Source organism: Cervus elaphus, chromosome 15 (genome assembly GCF_910594005.1).
Source record: "Cervus elaphus chromosome 15, mCerEla1.1, whole genome shotgun sequence".
Lineage (NCBI taxonomy): Eukaryota > Metazoa > Chordata > Mammalia > Artiodactyla > Cervidae > Cervus > Cervus elaphus.
The window spans coordinates 693,461-710,372 of NC_057829.1; positions in this window are offsets into that span (position 1 = coordinate 693,461).

Genomic DNA, 16,912 nt, shown 5'->3' on the forward strand with positions numbered 1-16,912 from the left:
TGGGGTATACTCTCGAGTTACGACGGGGATGGCCCTTCCACCCACGTGTTTGTTCAGCGACGTCAGGACTCCTGCCTAGTTGCGAGGGACAACTCGGGATTCTCCTCGAGGCTTGGCAGGGCAATTGGTACGCCTCTCCAGCTGAGGCGGGAGACCAAGGTTCCCTTTCCACGTGCCACAGGAATCCTGGGACTCCTATCAAGTTTCACGAGGAGTCAGGCATCGTATCCTTTGGAGGCACTGATCTCCGCGTACCTCTGGAGTTTTCAAAGGACGTGAGGCTACCGGTCGCGATGAGGTGGGAAACTAGGTTTTTTTCTGTGGTCTCCACAGGGGATTCAGACATCCTTTCGTCTTGGGAGATGCAAGACGAGCCTGCATTCAAGTCACTGCAGGCATATCCGGCCTTATTTCGAGTCAGGGCATCGCGGTGTCCATTCCACTTGAGGCCGCAAACTCAGGGTCCCTCTCATATACCTAGAGCTGAGAGAAGCCTCCTCTTGAGGTGCTTGTGGTAAGGTGGTATTCCTCTGGAGTCGAAGCCAGGGACTAACCTCTCATCTCGAGTTGATTTCTGGTCCACGGAGCTCTTTCGTGTTGCTACAGTGACCTCAGGATCCCTCTAGCCTTGAAACAGTGTTCTTGGGGTTTCTCTGGAGTGCCATCAAGGAAATCAAGGCTCCTTTCATGTGTGATGTGCAACACGGAATTGCTCTGCACGCAGTGCAGGGGAATCGGGCCTCATCTCGCGGCGAGGGGGAAGTCTCATGGTTTTTCTCGAGTTGCGGCTGGAACCTGGGGTATATTCTCGAGTTACGACGGGGATGGACCTTCAACCCACGTGTTTGTTCAGGGACGGCAGGACTCCTGCCTAGTTGCGAGGGACAACTCGGGATTCTCCTCGAGGCATGGCAGGGCAATTGGGACGCCTCTCCAGCTGAGGCGGGAGACCAAGGGTCCCTTTCCACGTGCCACAGGAATCCTGGGACTCCTATCAAGTTTCACGAGGAGTCAGGAATCGTCTCCTTTGGAGGCACTGATCTCCGCGTACCTCTGGAGTTTTCAAAGGATGTGAGGCCTCCGGTGGCGATGAGACGGGGAACTAGGTCTTTCTCTGTGGTCTCCACAGGGGATTCAGACATCCTTTCGTCTTGGGAGATGCAAGACTAGCCTGCATTCAAGTCACTGCAGGGATATCCGGCCTTATTTCGAGTCAGGGCATCGCGGTGTCCATTCCACTTGAGGCCGCACATTCAGGGACCCTCTCACATACCTAGAGCTGAGAGAAGTCTTCTCTTGAGGTGCTTGTGGTAAGGTCGTATTCCTCTGGAGTCGAAGCCAGGGACTAACCTCTCATCTCGAGTTGATTTGTGGTCCACGGAGCTCTTTCGTGTTGCTACAGTGACCTCAGGATACCTCTAGCCTTGAAACAGTGTTCTTGGGGTTTCTCTGGAGTGCCATCAAGGAAATTAAGGCTCCTTTCATGTGTGATGTGCAACACGGAATTGCTCTGCACGCAGTGAAGGGGAATCGGGCCTCATCTCGCAGCGAGTGGGAAGTCTCATGGTTTTTCTCGAGTTGCGGCGGGAACCTGGGGTATATTCTCGAGTTACGACAGGGATGGCCCTTCCACCCACGTGTTTGTTCAGCGACGGCAGGACTCCTGCCTAGTTGCGAGGGACAACTCGGGATTCTCCTCGAGGCTTGGCAGGGCAATTGGGACGCCTCTCCAGCTGAGGCGGGAGACCAAGGGTCCCTTTCCACGTGCCACAGGAATCCTGGGACTCCTATCAAGTTTCACGAGGAGTCAGGCATCGTCTCCTTTGGAGGCACTGATCTCCACGTACCTCTGGAGTTTTCAAAGGATGTGAGGCCTCCGGTCGCGATGAGGTGGGGAACTAGGTCTTTCTCTGTGGTCTCCACAGGGGATTCAGACATCCTTTTGTCTTGGGAGATGCAAGACGAGCCTGCATTCAAGTCACTGCAGGGATATCTGGCCTTATTTCGAGTCAGGGCATCGCGGTGTCCATTCCACTTGAGGCCGCAAACTCAGGGTCCCTCTCACATACCTAGAGCTGAGAGAAGACTCCTCTTGAGGTCCTTGTGGTAAGGTGGTATTCCTCTGGAGTCGAAGCCAGGGACTAACCTCTCATCTCGAGTTGATTTTTGGTCGACGGAGCTCTTTCGTGTTGCTACAGTGACCTCAGGATCCCTCTAGCCTTGAAACAGTGTTCTTGGGGTTTCTCTGGAGTGCCATCAAGGAAATCAAGGCTCCTTTCATGTGTGATGTGCAACACGGAATTGCTCTGCACGCAGTGCAGGGGAATCGGGTCTCATCTCGCGGCGAGGGGGAAGTCTCATGGTTTTTCTCGAGTTGCGGCGGGAACCTGGGGTATATTCTCGAGTTACGACGGGGATGACCCTTCCACCCACGTGTTTGTTCAGGGATGGCAGGACTCGTGCCTAGTTGCGAGGGACAACTCGGGATTCTCTTCGAGGCTTGGCAGGGCAATTGGGACGCCTCTCCAGCTGAGGCGGGAGACCAAGGGTCCCTTTCCACGTGCCACAGGAATCCTGGGACTCCTATCAAGTTTCACGAGGAGTCAGGCATCGTCTCCTTTGGAGGCACTGATCTCCGCGTACCTCTGGAGTTTTCAAACGATGTGAGGCCTCCGGTCGCGATGAGGTGGGGAACTATGTCTTTCTCTGTTGTCTCCACAGGGGATTCAGACATCCTTTCGTCTTGGGAGATGCAAGACGAGCCTGCATTCAAGTCACTGCAGGGATATCCGGCCTTATTTCGAGTCAGGGCATCGCGGTGTCCATTCCACTTGAGGCCGCAAACTCACGGTCCCTCTCACATACCTAGAGCTGAGAGAAGCCTCCTCTTGCGGTGCTTGTGGTAAGGTGGTATTCCTCTGGAGTCGAAGCCAGGGACTAACCTCTCATCTCGAGTTGATTCTTGGTCCATGGAGCTCTTTCCTTTTGCTACAGTGACCTCAGGATCCCTCTAGCCTTGAAACAGTGTTCTTGGGGTTTCTCTGGAGTGCCATCAAGGAAATCAAGGCTCCTTTCATGTGTGATGTGCAACACGGAATTGCTCTGCACGCAGTGCAGGGGAATCGGGCCTCATCTCGCGGCGAGGGGGAAGTCTCATGGTTTTTCTCGAGTTGCGGCGGGAACCTTGGGTATATTCTCGAGTTACGACGGGGATGGCCCTTCCACCCACGTGTTTGTTCAGCGACGTCAGGACTCATGCCTAGTTGCGAGGGACAACTCGGGCTTTTCTTCGACGTTTGGCAGGGCAATTGGGACGCCTCTCCACCTGAGTCTGGAGACCAAGCGTCCCTTTCCACGTGCCACAGGAATCCTGGGACTCCTATCAAGTTTCACGAGGAGTCAGGCATCGTCTCCTTTGGAGGCACTAATCTCCGCGTACCTCTGGAGTTTTCAAAGGATGTGAGGCCTCCGGTCGCGATGAGGTGGGGAACTAGGTCTTTCTCTGTGGTCTCCCCAGGGGATTCAGACATCCTTTCGTCTTGTGAGATGCAAGACTAGCCTGCATTCAAGTCACTGCAGGGATATCCGGCCTTATTTCGAGTCAGGGCATCGCGGTGTCCATTCCACTTGAGGCCGCAAACTCACGGTCCCTCTCACATACCTAGAGCTGAGAGAAGCCTCCTCTTGAGGTGCTTGTGGTAAGGTGGTATTCCTCTGGAGTCGAAGCCAGGGACTAACCTCTCATCTCGAGTTGATTCTTGGTCCACGGAGCTCTTTCCTTTTGCTACAGTGACTTCAGGATCCCTCAAGCCTTGAAACAGTGTTCTTGGGGTTTCTCTGGAGTGCCATCAAGGAAATCAAGGCTCCTTTCATGTGTGATGTGCAACACGGAATTGCTCTGCACGCAGTGCAGGGGAATCGGGCCTCATCTCGCGGCGATGGGGAAGTCTCATGGTTTTTCTCGAGTTGCGGCGGGAACCTGGGGTATATTCTCGAGTTACGACGGGGATGGCCCTTCCACCCACGTGTTTGTTCAGCGACGTCAGGACTCCTGCCTAGTTGCGAGGGACAACTCGGGATTCTCCTCGAGGCTTGGCAGGGCAATTGGGACGCCTCTCCAGCTGAGGCGGGAGACCAACGGTCCCTTTCCACGTGCCACAGGAATCCTGGGACTCCTATCAAGTTTCACGAGGAGTCAGGCATCGTCTTCATTGGAGGCACTGATCTCAACGTACCTCTGGAGTTTTCAAAGGATGTGAGGCCTCCGGTCGCGATGAGGTGGGGAACTAGGTCTTTCTCTGTGGTCTCCACAAGGGATTCAGACATCCTTTCGTCTTGGGAGATGCAAGACGAGCCTGCATTCAAGTCACTGCAGGTATATCCGGCCTTATTTCGAGTCAGGGCATCGCGGTGTCCATTCCACTTGAGGCCGCAAACTCAGAACATAGCTAGAGCTGAGAGAAGCCTCCTCTTGAGGTGCTTGTGGTAAGGTGGTATTCCTCTGGAGTCGAAGCCAGGGACTAACCTCTCATCTCGAGTTGATTTTTGGTCCACGGAGCTCTTTCATGTTGCTACAGTGACCTCAGGATCCCTCTAGCCTTGAAACAGTGTTCTTGGGGTTTCTCTGGAGTGCCATCAAGGAAATCAAGGCTCCTTTCATGTGTGATGTGCAACACGGAATTGCTCTGCACGCAGTGCAGTTGAATCGGGCCTCATCTCGCGGCGAGGGGGAAGTCTCATGGTTTTTCTCGAGTTGCGGCGGGAACCTGGGGTATATTCTCGAGTTACGACGGGGATGGCCCTTCCACCCACGTGTTTGTTCAGCGACGTCAGGACTCCTGCCTAGTTGCGAGGGACAACTCGGGATTCTCCTCGAGGCTTGGCAGGGCAATTGGTACGCCTCTCCAGCTGAGGCGGGAGACCAAGGGTCCCTTTCCACGTGCCACAGGAATCCTGGGACTCCTATCAAGTTTCACGAGGAGTCAGGCATCGTATCCTTTGGAGGCACTGATCTCCGCGTACCTCTGGAGTTTTCAAAGGACGTGAGGCTACCGGTCGCGATGAGGGGGGAAACTAGGTTTTTTTCTGTGGTCTCCACAGGGGATTCAGACATCCTTTCGTCTTGGGAGATGCAAGACGAGCCTGCATTCAAGTCACTGCTAGCATATCCGGCCTTATTTCGAGTCAGGGCATCGCGGTGTCCATTCCACTTGAGGCCGCAAACTCAGGGTCCCTCTCATATACCTAGAGCTGAGAGAAGCCTCCTCTTGAGGTGCTTGTGGTAAGGTGGTATTCCTCTGGAGTCGAAGCCAGGGACTAACCTCTCATCTCGAGTTGATTTCTGGTCCACGGAGCTCTTTCGTGTTGCTACAGTGACCTCAGGATCCCTCTAGCCTTGAAACAGTGTTCTTGGGGTTTATCTGGAGTGCCATCAAGGAAATCAAGGCTCCTTTCATGTGTGATGTGCAACACGGAATTGCTCTGCACGCAGTGCAGGGGAATCGGGCCTCATCTCGCGGCGAGGGGGAAGTCTCATGGTTTTTCTCGAGTTGCGGCTGGAACCTGGGGTATATTCTCGAGTTACGACGGGGATGGACCTTCAACCCACGTGTTTGTTCAGGGACGGCAGGACTCCTGCCTAGTTGCGAGGGACAACTCGGGATTCTCCTCGAGGCTTGGCAGGGCAATTGGGACGCCTCTCCAGCTGAGGCGGGAGACCAAGGGTCCCTTTCCACGTGCCACAGGAATCCTGGGACTCCTATCAAGTTTCACGAGGAGTCAGGCATCGTCTCCTTTGGAGGCACTGATCTCCACGTACCTCTGGAGTTTTCAAAGGATGTGAGGCCTCCGGTCGCGATGAGGTGGGGAACTAGGTCTTTCTCTGTGGTCTCCACAGGGGATTCAGACATCCTTTTGTCTTGGGAGATGCAAGACGAGCCTGCATTCAAGTCACTGCAGGGATATCTGGCCTTATTTCGAGTCAGGGCATCGCGGTGTCCATTCCACTTGAGGCCGCAAACTCAGGGTCCCTCTCACATACCTAGAGCTGAGAGAAGACTCCTCTTGAGGTGCTTGTGGTAAGGTGGTATTCCTCTGGAGTCGAAGCCAGGGACTAACCTCTCATCTCGAGTTGATTTTTGGTCCACGGAGCTCTTTCGTGTTGCTACAGTGACCTCAGGATCCCTCTAGCCTTGAAACAGTGTTCTTGGGGTTTCTCTGGAGTGCCATCAAGGAAATCAAGGCTCCTTTCATGTGTGATGTGTAACACGGAATTGCTCTGCACGCAGTGCAGGGGAATCGGGTCTCATCTCGCGGCGAGGGGGAAGTCTCATGGTTTTTCTCGAGTTGCGGCGGGAACCTGGGGTATATTCTCGAGTTACGACGGGGATGACCCTTCCACCCACGTGTTTGTTCAGGGATGGCAGGACTCCTGCCTAGTTGCGAGGGACAACTCGGGATTCTCTTCGAGGCTTGGCAGGGCAATTGGGACGCCTCTCCAGCTGAGGCGGGAGACCAAGGGTCCCTTTCCACGTGCCACAGGAATCCTGGGACTCCTATCAAGTTTCACGAGGAGTCAGGCATCGTCTCCTTTGGAGGCACTGATCTCCGCGTACCTCTGGAGTTTTCAAAGGATGTGAGGCCTCCGGTCGCGATGAGGTGGGGAACTAGGTCTTTCTCTGTTGTCTCCACAGGGGATTCAGACATCCTTTCGTCTTGGGAGATGCAAGACGAGCCTGCATTCAAGTCACTGCAGGGATATCCGGCCTTATTTCGAGTCAGGGCATCGCGGTGTCCATTCCACTTGAGGCCGCAAACTCACGGTCCCTCTCACATACCTAGAGCTGAGAGAAGCCTCCTCTTGCGGTGCTTGTGGTAAGGTGGTATTCCTCTGGAGTCGAAGCCAGGGACTAACCTCTCATCTCGAGTTGATTCTTGGTCCATGGAGCTCTTTCCTTTTGCTACAGTGACCTCAGGATCCCTCTAGCCTTGAAACAGTGTTCTTGGGGTTTCTCTGGAGTGCCATCAAGGAAATCAAGGCTCCTTTCATGTGTGATGTGCAACACGGAATTGCTCTGCACGCAGTGCAGGGGAATCGGGCCTCATCTCGCGGCGAGGGGGAAGTCTCATGGTTTTTCTCGAGTTGCGGCGGGAACCTTGGGTATATTCTCGAGTTACGACGGGGATGGCCCTTCCACCCACGTGTTTGTTCAGCGACGTCAGGACTCATGCCTAGTTGCGAGGGACAACTCGGGATTCTCTTCGACGTTTGGCAGGGCAATTGGGACGCCTCTCCAGCTGAGTCTGGAGACCAAGCGTCCCTTTCCACGTGCCACAGGAATCCTGGGACTCCTATCAAGTTTCACGAGGAGTCAGGCATCGTCTCCTTTGGAGGCACTAATCTCCGCGTACCTCTGGAGTTTTCAAAGGATGTGAGGCCTCCGGTCGCGATGAGGTGGGGAACTAGGTCTTTCTCTGTGGTCTCCCCAGGGGATTCAGACATCCTTTCGTCTTGTGAGATGCAAGACTAGCCTGCATTCAAGTCACTGCAGGGATATCCGGCCTTATTTCGAGTCAGGGCATCGCGGTGTCCATTCCACTTGAGGCCGCAAACTCACGGTCCCTCTCACATACCTAGAGCTGAGAGAAGCCTCCTCTTGAGGTGCTTGTGGTAAGGTGGTATTCCTCTGGAGTCGAAGCCAGGGACTAACCTCTCATCTCGAGTTGATTCTTGGTCCACGGAGCTCTTTTCTTTTGCTACAGTGACCTCAGGATCCCTCTAGCCTTGAAACAGTGTTCTTGGGGTTTCTCTGGAGTGCCATCAAGGAAATCAAGGCTCCTTTCATGTGTGATGTGCAACACGGAATTGCTCTGCACGCAGTGCAGGGGAATCGGGCCTCATCTCGCGGCGATGGGGAAGTCTCATGGTTTTTCTCGAGTTGCGGCGGGAACCTGGGGTATATTCTCGAGTTACGACGGGGATGGCCCTTCCACCCACGTGTTTGTTCAGCGACGTCAGGACTCCTGCCTAGTTGCGAGGGACAACTCGGGATTCTCCTCGAGGATTGGCAGGGCAATTGGGACGCCTCTCCAGCTGAGGCGGGAGACCAACGGTCCCTTTCCACGTGCCACAGGAATCCTGGGACTCCTATCAAGTTTCACGAGGAGTCAGGCATCGTCTCCTTTGGAGGCACTGATCTCAACGTACCTCTGGAGTTTTCAAAGGATGTGAGGCCTCCGGTCGCGATGAGGTGGGGAACTAGGTCTTTCTCTGTGGTCTCCACAGGGGATTCAGACATCCTTTCGTCTTGGGAGATGCAAGACGAGCCTGCATTCAAGTCACTGCAGGGATATCCGGCCTTATTTCGCGTCAGGGCATCGCAGTGTCCATTCCTCTTGAGGCCGCCCACTCAGGGTCCCTCTCACATACCTAGAGCTGAGAGAAGCCTCCTCTTGAGGTGCTTGTGGTAAGGTGGTATTCCTCTGGAGTCGAAGCCAGGGACTAACCTCTCATCTCGAGTTGATTCTTGGTCCACGGAGCTCTTTCCTGTTGCTACAGTGACCTCAGGATCCCTCTAGCCTTGAAACAGTGTTCTTGGGGTTTCTCTGGAGTGCCATCAAGGAAATCAAGGCTCCTTTCATGTGTGATGTGCAACACGGAATTGCTCTGCACGCAGTGCAAGGGAATCGGGCCTCATCTCGCGGCGAGGGGGAAGTCTCATGTTTTTTCTCGAGTTGCGGCGGGAACCTTGGGTATATTCTCGAGTTACGACGGGGATGGCCCTTCCACCCACGTGTTTGTTCAGCAACGTCAGGACTCCTGCCTAGTTGCGAGGGACAACTCGGGATTCTCCTCGAGGTTTGGCAGGGCAATTGGGACGCCTCTCCAGCTGAGGCTGGAGACCAAGGGTCCCTTTCCACGTGCCACAGGAATCCTGGGACTCCTATCAAGTTTCACGAGGAGTCATGCATCGTCTCCTTTGGAGGCACTGATCTCCGCGTACCTCTGGAGTTTTCAAAGGATGTGAGGCCTCCGGTCGCGATGAGGTGGGGAACTAGGTCTTTCTCTGTGGTCTCCACAGGGGATTCAGACATCCTTTCATCTTGGGAGATGCAAGACGAGCCTGCATTCAAGTCACTGCAGGGATATCCGGCCTTATTTCGAGTCAGGGCATCGCGGTGTCCATTCCACTTGAGGCCGCAAACTCACGGTCAATCTCACATAACTAGAGCTGAGAGAAGCCTCCTCTTGAGGTGCTTGTGGTAAGGTGGTATTCCTCTGGAGTCGAAGCCAGGGACTAACCTCTCATCTCGAGTTGATTCTTGGTCCACGGAGCTCTTTCCTGTTGCTACAGTGACCTCAGGATCCCTCTAGCCTTGAAACAGTGTTCTTGGGGTTTCTCTGGAGTGCCATCAAGGAAATCAAGGCTCCTTTCATGTGTGATGTGCAACACGGAATTGCTCTGCACGCAGTGCAGGGGAATCGGGCCTCATCTTGCGGCGAGGGGGAAGTCTCATGGTTTTTCTCGAGTTGCGGCAGGAACCTGGGGTATATTCTCGAGTTACGACGGGGATGGCCCTTCCACCCACGTGTTTGTTCAGCGACGGAAGGACTCCTGCCTAGTTGCGAGGGACAACTCGGGATTCTCCTCGAGGCTTGGCAGGGCAATTGGGACGCCTCTCCAGCTGAGGCGGGAGACCAAGGGTCCCTTTCCACGTGCCACAGGAATCCTGGGACTCCTATCAAGTTTCACGAGGAGTCAGGCATCGTCTCCTTTGGAGGCACTGATCTCCGCGTACCTCTGGAGTTTTCAAAGGATATGAGGCCTCCAGTCGCGATGAGGTGGGGAACTAGGTCTTTCTCTGTGGTCTCCACAGGGGATTCAGACATCCTTTCGTCTTGGGAGATGCAAGACGAGCCTGCATTTAAGTCACTGCAGGGATATCCGGCCTTATTTCGAGTCAGGGCATCGCGGTGTCCATTCCACTTGAGGCCGCAAACTCAGGGCCCCTCTCACATACCTACAGCTGAGAGAAGCCTCCTCTTGAGGTGCTTGTGGTAAGGTGGTATTCCTCTGGAGTCGAAGCCAGGGACTAACCTCTAATCTCGAGTTGATTTTTGGTCCACGGAGCTCTTTCGTGTTGCTACAGTGACCTCAGGATCCCTCTAGCCTGGAAACAGTGTTCTTGGGGTTTCTCTGGAGTGCCATGAAGGAAATCAAGGCTCCTTTCATGTGTGATGCACAACACGGAATTGCTCTGCACGCAGGGCAGGGGAATCAGGCCTCATCTCGCGGCGAGGGGGAAGTCTCATGGTTTTTCTCGGCTTGCTGCGGGAACCTGGGGTATATTCACGAGTTACGACGGGGATGACCCTTCCACCCACGTGTTTGTTCAGCGACGGCAGGACTCCTGCCTAGTTGCGAGGGACAACTCGGGATTCTCCTCGAGGCTTGGCAGGGCAATTGGGATGCCTCTCCAGCTGAGGCGGGAGACCAAGGGTCCCTTTCCACGTGACACAGGGATCCTGGGACTCCTATCAAGTTTCACGAGGAGTCAGGCATCGTCTCCTTTGGAGGCACTGATCTCAACGTACCTCTGGAGTTTTCAAAGGATATGAGGCCTCCGATCGCGATGAGGTGGGGAACTAGGTCTTTCTCTGTGGTCTCCACAGGGGATTCAGACATCCTTTCGTCTTGGGAGATGCAAGACGAGCCTGCATTCAAGTCACTGCAGGGATATCCGGCCTTATTTCGCGTCAGGGCATCGCAGTGTCCATTCCTCTTGAGGCCGCAAACTCAGGGTCCCTCTCACATACCTAGAGCTGAGAGAAGCCTCCTCTTGAGGTGCTTGTGGTAAGGTGGTATTCCTCTGGAGTCGAAGCGAGGGACTAACCTCTCATCTCGAGTTGATTCTTGGTCCACGGAGCTCTTTCCTGTTGCTACAGTGACCTCAGGATCCCTCTAGCCTTGAAACAGTGTTCTTGGGGTTTCTCTGGAGTGCCATCAAGGAAATCAAGGCTCCTTTCATGTGTGATGTGCAACACGGAATTGCTCTGCACGCAGTGCAGGGGAATCGGGCCTCATCTCGCGGCGAGGGGGAAGTCTCATGGTTTTTCTCGAGTTGCGGCAGGAACCTGGGGTATATTCTCGAGTTACGACGGGGATGGCCCTTCCACCCACGTGTTTGTTCAGCGACGGCAGGACTCCTGCCTAGTTGCGAGGGACAACTCGGGATTCTCCTCGAGGCTTGGCAGGGAAATTGGGACGCCTCTCCAGCTAAGGCGGGAGACCAAGGGTCCCTTTCCACGTGCCACAGGAATCCTGGGACTCCTATCAAGTTTCACGAGGAGTCAGGCATCGTCTCCTTTGGAGGCACTGATCTCCGCGTACCTCTGGAGTTTTCAAAGGATGTGAGGCCTCCGGTCGCCATGAGGTGGGGAACTTGGTCTTTCTCTGTGGTCTCCACAGGGGATTCAGACATCCTTTCGTCTTGGGAGATGCAAGACGAGCCTGCATTCAAGTCACTGCAGGGATATCCGGCCTTATTTCGAGTCAGGGCATCGCGGTGTCCATTCCACTTGAGGCCGCAAACTCACGGTCCCTCTCACATACCTAGAGCTGAGAGAAGCCTCCTCTTGAGGTGCTTGTGGTAAGGTGGTATTCCTCTAGAGTCGAAGCCAGGGACTAACCTCTCATCTCGAGTTGATTTTTGGTCCACGGAGCTCTTTCGTGTTGCTACAGTGACCTCAGGATCCCTCTAGCCTGGAAACAGTGTTCTTGGGGTTTCTCTGGAGTGCCATCAAGGAAATCAAGGCTCCTTTCATGTGTGATGTGCAACACGGAATTGCTCTGCACGCAGTGCAGGGGAATCAGGCCTCATCTCGCGGCGAGGGGGAAGTCTCATGGTTTTTCTCGAGTTGCGGCGGGAACCTGAGGTATATTATCGAGTTACGATGGGGATGCCCCTTCGACACACGTGTTTCTTCAGCGACTTCAGGACTCCTGCCTAGTTGCGAGGGACAACTCGGGATTCTCCTCGAGGCTTGGCAGGGCAATTGGGACGCCTCTCCAGCTGAGGCGGGAGACCAAGAGTCCCTTTCCACGTGCCACAGGAATCCTGGGACTCCTATCAAGTTTCACGAGGAGTCAGGCATCGTCTCCTTTGGAGGGACTGATCTCCGCGTACCTCTGGCGTTTTCAAAGGATGTGAGGCCTCCGGTCGCGATGAGGTGGGGAACTAGGTCTTTCTCTGTGGTCTCCACAGGGGATTCAGACATCCTTTCGTCTTGGGAGATGCAAGACGAGCCTGCATTCAAGTCACTGCAGGGATATCCGGCCTTATTTCGAGTCAGGGCATCGCGGTGTCCATTCCACTTGAGGCCGCAAACTCACGGTCCCTCTTACATAGCTAGAGCTGAGAGAAGCCTCCTCTTGAGGTGCTTGTGGTAAGGTGGTATTCCTCTGGAGTCAAAGCCAGGGACTAACCTCTCATCTCGAGTTGATTTTTGGTCCACGGAGCTCTTTCGTGTTGCTACAGTGACCTCAGGATCCCTCTAGCCTTGAAACAGTGTTCTTGGGGTTTCTCTGGAGTGCCATCAAGGAAATCAAGGCTCCTTTCATGTGTGATGTGCAACACGGAATTGCTCTGCACGCAGTGCAGGGGAATCGGGCCTCATCTCGCGGCAAGGGGGAAGTCTCATGGTTTTTCTCGAGTTGCGGCGGGAACCTGGGGTATATTCTCGAGTTACGACGGGGATGGCCCTTCCACCCACGTGTTTGTTCAGCGACGTCAGGAGTCCTGCCTAGTTGCGAGGGACAACTCGGATTTCTCCTCGAGGCTTGGCAGGGCAATTGGGACGCCTCTCCATCTGAGGCGGGAAACCAAGGGTCCCTTTCCGCGTGCCACAGGAATCCTGGGACTCCTATCAAGTTTCACGAGGAGTCAGGCATCGTCCCCTTTGGAGGCACTGATCTCCGCATACCTCTGGAGGTTTCAAAGGATGTGAGGCCTCCGGTCGCGATGAGGTTGTGAACTAGGTCTTTCACTGTGGTCTCCACAGGGGATTCAGACATCCTTTCATCTTGGGAAATGCAAGACGAGCCTGCATTCAAGTCACTGCAGCGATATCCGGCCTTATTTCGAGTCAGGGCATCGCGGTGTCCATTCCACTTGAGGCCGCAAACTCAGGGTCCCTCTCACATACCTAGAGCTGAGAGAAGCCTCCTCTTGAGGTGCTTGTGGTAAGGTGGTATTCCTCTGGAGTCGAAGCCAGGGACTAACCTCTCATCTCGAGTTGATTTTTGGTCCACGGAGCTCTTTCGTGTTGCCACAGTGACCTCCGAATCCCTCTAGCCTTGAAACAGTGTTCTTGGGGTTTCTCTGGAGTGCCATCAAGGAAATCAAGGCTCCTTTCATGTTTGATGTGCAACACGGAATTGCTCTGCATGCAGTGCAGGGGAATCGGGCCTCATCTCACGACGAGGGGGAAGTCTCATGGTTTTTCTCGAGTTGCGGCGGGAAACTGGGGTATATTCTCGAGTTACGACGGGGATGGCCCTTCCACCCACGTGTTTGTTCAGCGACGGAAGGACTCCTGCCTAGTTGCGAGGGACAACTCGGGATTCTCCTCGAGGCTTGGCAGGGCAATTGGGACGCCTCTCCAGCTGAGGCGGGAGACCAAGGGTCCCTTTCCACGTGCCACAGGAATCCTGGGACTCCTATCAAGTTTCACGAGGAGTCAGGCATCGTCTCCTTTGGAGGCACTGATCTCCGCGTACCTCTGGAGTTTTCAAAGGATGTGAGGCCTCCGGTCGCGATGAGGTGGGGAACTAGGTCTTTCTCTGTGGTCTCCACAGGGGATTCAGACACCCTTTCGTCTTGGGAGATGCAAGACGAGCCTGCATTCAAGTCACTGCAGGGATATCCGGCCTTATTTCGAGTCACGGCATCGCGGTGTCCATTCCACTTGAGGCCGCAAACTCACGGTCCCTCTCACATACCTAGAGCTGAGAGAAGCCTCCTCTAGAGGTGCTTGTGGTAAGGTGGTATTCCTCTGGAGTCGAAGCCAGGGACTAACCTCTCATCTCGAGTTGATTTTTGGTCCACGGAGCTCTTTCGTGTTGCTACAGTGACCTCAGGATCCCTCTAGCCTTGAAACAGTGTTCTTGGGGTTTCTCTGGAGTGCCATCAAGGAAATCAAGGCTCCTTTCATGTGTGATGTGCAACAGGGAATTGCTCTGCACGCAGTGCAGTTGAATCGGGCCTCATCTCGCGGCGAGGGGGAAGTCTCATGGTTTTTCTCGAGTTGCGGCGGGAACCTGGGGTATATTCTCGAGTTACGACGGGGATGGCCCATCCACCCACGTGTTTGTTCAGCGACGTCAGGACTCCTGCCTAGTTGCGAGGGACAACTCGGGATTCTCCTCGAGGCTTGGCAGGGCAATTGGTACGCCTCTCCAGCTGAGGCGGGAGACCAAGGGTCCCTTTCCACGTGCCACAGGAATCCTGGGACTCCTATCAAGTTTCACGAGGAGTCAGGCATCGTATCCTTTGGAGGCACTGATCTCCGCGTACCTCTGGAGTTTTCAAAGGACGTGAGGCTACCGGTCGCGATGAGGGGGGAAACAAGGTTTTTTTCTGTGGTCTCCACAGGGGATTCAGACATCCTTTCGTCTTGGGAGATGCAAGACGAGCCTGCATTCAAGTCACTGCTAGCATATCCGGCCTTATTTCGAGTCAGGGCATCGCGGTGTCCATTCCACTTGAGGCCGCAAACTCAGGGTCCCTCTCATATACCTAGAGCTGAGAGAAGCCTCCTCTTGAGGTGCTTGTGGTAAGGTGGTATTCCTCTGGAGTCGAAGCCAGGGACTAACCTCTCATCTCGAGTTGATTTCTGGTCCACGGAGCTCTTTCGTGTTGCTACAGTGACCTCAGGATCCCTCTAGCCTTGAAACAGTGTTCTTGGGGTTTCTCTGGAGTGCCATCAAGGAAATCAAGGCTCCTTTCATGTGTGATGTGCAACACGGAATTGCTCTGCACGCAGTGCAGGGGAATCGGGCCTCATCTCGCGGCGAGGGGGAAGTCTCATGGTTTTTCTCGAGTTGCGGCTGGAACCTGGGGTATATTCTCGAGTTACGACGGGGATGGACCTTCAACCCACGTGTTTGTTCAGGGACGGCAGGACTCCTGCCTAGTTGCGAGGGACAACTCGGGATTCTCCTCGAGGCTTGGCAGGGCAATTGGGACGCCTCTCCAGCTGAGGCGGGAGACCAAGGGTCCCTTTCCACGTGCCACAGGAATCCTGGGACTCCTATCAAGTTTCACGAGGAGTCAGGCATCGTCTCCTTTGGAGGCACTGATCTCCACGTACCTCTGGAGTTTTCAAAGGATGTGAGGCCTCCGGTCGCGATGAGGTGGGGAACTAGGTCTTTCTCTGTGGTCTCCACAGGGGATTCAGACATCCTTTTGTCTTGGGAGATGCAAGACGAGCCTGCATTCAAGTCACTGCAGGGATATCTGGCCTTATTTCGAGTCAGGGCATCGCGGTGTCCATTCCACTTGAGGCCGCAAACTCAGGGTCCCTCTCACATACCTAGAGCTGAGAGAAGACTCCTCTTGAGGTGCTTGTGGTAAGGTGGTATTCCTCTGGAGTCGAAGCCAGGGACTAACCTCTCATCTCGAGTTGATTTTTGGTCCACGGAGCTCTTTCGTGTTGCTACAGTGACCTCAGGATCCCTCTAGCCTTGAAACAGTGTTCTTGGGGTTTCTCTGGAGTGCCATCAAGGAAATCAAGGCTCCTTTCATGTGTGATGTGTAACACGGAATTGCTCTGCACGCAGTGCAGGGGAATCGGGTCTCATCTCGCGGCGAGGGGGAAGTCTCATGGTTTTTCTCGAGTTGCGGCGGGAACCTGGGGTATATTCTCGAGTTACGACGGGGATGACCCTTCCACCCACGTGTTTGTTCAGGGATGGCAGGACTCCTGCCTAGTTGCGAGGGACAACTCGGGATTCTCTTCGAGGCTTGGCAGGGCAATTGGGACGCCTCTCCAGCTGAGGCGGGAGACCAAGGGTCCCTTTCCACGTGCCACAGGAATCCTGGGACTCCTATCAAGTTTCACGAGGAGTCAGGCATCGTCTCCTTTGGAGGCACTGATCTCCGCGTACCTCTGGAGTTTTCAAAGGATGTGAGGCCTCCGGTCGCGATGAGGTGGGGAACTAGGTCTTTCTCTGTTGTCTCCACAGGGGATTCAGACATCCTTTCGTCTTGGGAGATGCAAGACGAGCCTGCATTCAAGTCACTGCAGGGATATCCGGCCTTATTTCGAGTCAGGGCATCGCGGTGTCCATTCCACTTGAGGCCGCAAACTCACGGTCCCTCTCACATACCTAGAGCTGAGAGAAGCCTCCTCTTGCGGTGCTTGTGGTAAGGTGGTATTCCTCTGGAGTCGAAGCCAGGGACTAACCTCTCATCTCGAGTTGATTCTTGGTCCATGGAGCTCTTTCCTTTTGCTACAGTGACCTCAGGATCCCTCTAGCCTTGAAACAGTGTTCTTGGGGTTTCTCTGGAGTGCCATCAAGGAAATCAAGGCTCCTTTCATGTGTGATGTGCAACACGGAATTGCTCTGCACGCAGTGCAGGGGAATCGGGCCTCATCTCGCGGCGAGGGGGAAGTCTCATGGTTTTTCTCGAGTTGCGGCGGGAACCTTGGGTATATTCTCGAGTTACGACGGGGATGGCCCTTCCACCCACGTGTTTGTTCAGCGACGTCAGGACTCATGCCTAGTTGCGAGGGACAACTCGGGATTCTCTTCGACGTTTGGCAGGGCAATTGGGACGCCTCTCCAGCTGAGTCTGGAGACCAAGCGTCCCTTTCCACGTGCCACAGGAATCCTGGGACTCCTATCAAGTT